We start from the raw sequence: 2,134 nt of genomic DNA on the forward strand, positions 1-2,134 counted from the left end.
TATATATTAGTATATATATTATATATATAAAGAAGCACCCGAGCATGGACCAATAAGCCTAGTGCTTGATTCTTAAAACAACTCTGGTTATTCCTGACTAGATAAGAAGGACCTGAGAGAGAGAGAGAGAGAGAGAGAGAGAGAGAGAGAGAGAGAGAGAGAGAGAGAGAGAGAGAGAGAGAGAGCATAACAGGAGTTACTCGAATTAAAATAGTGCTCGCCAAGCATATTCACACTCCGGATCATATGGACAAGAATAGTCTCACTTATACACTGAAAAAAAAAAAAAAAGAGGTGGAAACCTACGAAAATACTTGTTTGGTGCGACCCTGAACGCAATTCCACGTGCAAAAATTAGCACAATTGAGAAATTCGATGAAATTATTAACTAACAAGCTGGGAAATATATTTCCTTGATTCTTGACATAGGCGTAACCATGTAACCAATGCTAAACGGGCATATAACTTGGATTTCGTTTTTTTTTTTTTACACCAACTTGTGTCTTATTTATATTTCAATTAATCAGATGCTAAACTTCTCTGTGCTTTATCAAAAGAAAACTTAATAACTTTCGATATAACGCTATAAAAGAAAAAAGTTAATTTACAAATATTAGGCCAATGCTTATGCACTCGGTTTCTGCTGCCACTCCATGGTGAACACTTGATATCACACTTTGAGACCCGCAGATGTTTTTTTTTTTTTTTTTTTTTTTTTTTTTTTTTTTTTTTTCTTAGGGGAAAAAAAAATTTTTTCTTTTAATAAACAATTATTGAACTAACATTGATCATTCACTGGGGAAATACTTTGTGCGCTTATACAGTTAATCAATGCTACGTATTATCAGATAAATAGGATGAAAATATTGGTGGAATAAAATACTAACTGGCAACCCCATGAGTTTCTAAAGAAGTACAATCAATTCTGAGATTTGTCTCTTCACTTCTGGAACTTACTGTACCAATTCTGAATTTATTAATATATATATATATATATATATATATATATATATATATATATATATATATATATATATATATATATATATATATTAATGCATTCAGAATTGGTACAGTAAGTTCCAGAAGTGAAACGACATATCTCAGAATTGATCGTACTTCTTTAGAAACTCATGGGGTTGCCAGTTAGTAAATTTTATTCCAAATATTGTCATCCTATTTATCTGATAATACGTAGCATTGATTAACTGTATAAGCGCACAAAGTATTTTCCCAGTGAATGATCAATGTTAGTTCAATAATTGTTTATTAAAAAAAAAAAAAAAAAAAAAAAAGATGAGCGTTGTAGGCATCGTAATCCTGGAACATGCGTTGTAACCCTGGAAATAATGTCTGATGAATATAATTGAAAAGCGTCGTAACCTCGGAACGTTATAAGCCAAGACCGTCATAACCCGGGGACTGCCTGTATATGTATGTATGTATGTATGTATGTACATACATACATACATACATATATATATATATATATATATATATATATATATATATACATTATATATATATATATATATATATATATATATATATATATATATATGTATATATATATATTATATATATATATATATATATATATATATATATATATATATATATATATATTATGTATATATATATATATATATATATATATATATATATTATATATAATATATATATATATATATATATATATATATATATATATATATATATATATATATATATATATATATATATATTATATATATATATATGTATATATATATATGTATATATATATATATAATGTATTATATATATATATATATTATATATATATATATATATATATAATATATATATATGTATATATATATATATATATATATATATATATATATATATATATATATATATACAGGCAGTCCCCGGGTTACGACGGTCTCGGCTTATAACGTTCCGAGGTTACGACGCTTTTCAATTAAATTCATCAGACATTATTTCCAGGGTTACGGACGCATGTTCCAGGATTACGACGCCTACAACGCTCATCTGGCAGATGAAATGACACCAAAAATGCAATATAATCAATATTTTAAGGTTTTTTTGATGAAAAATGCCATAAGAATGCAGTTTACAAAGTTTTCAA

This window comes from Macrobrachium nipponense, chromosome 21 (genome assembly GCF_015104395.2).
Source record: "Macrobrachium nipponense isolate FS-2020 chromosome 21, ASM1510439v2, whole genome shotgun sequence".
NCBI lineage: Eukaryota > Metazoa > Arthropoda > Malacostraca > Decapoda > Palaemonidae > Macrobrachium > Macrobrachium nipponense.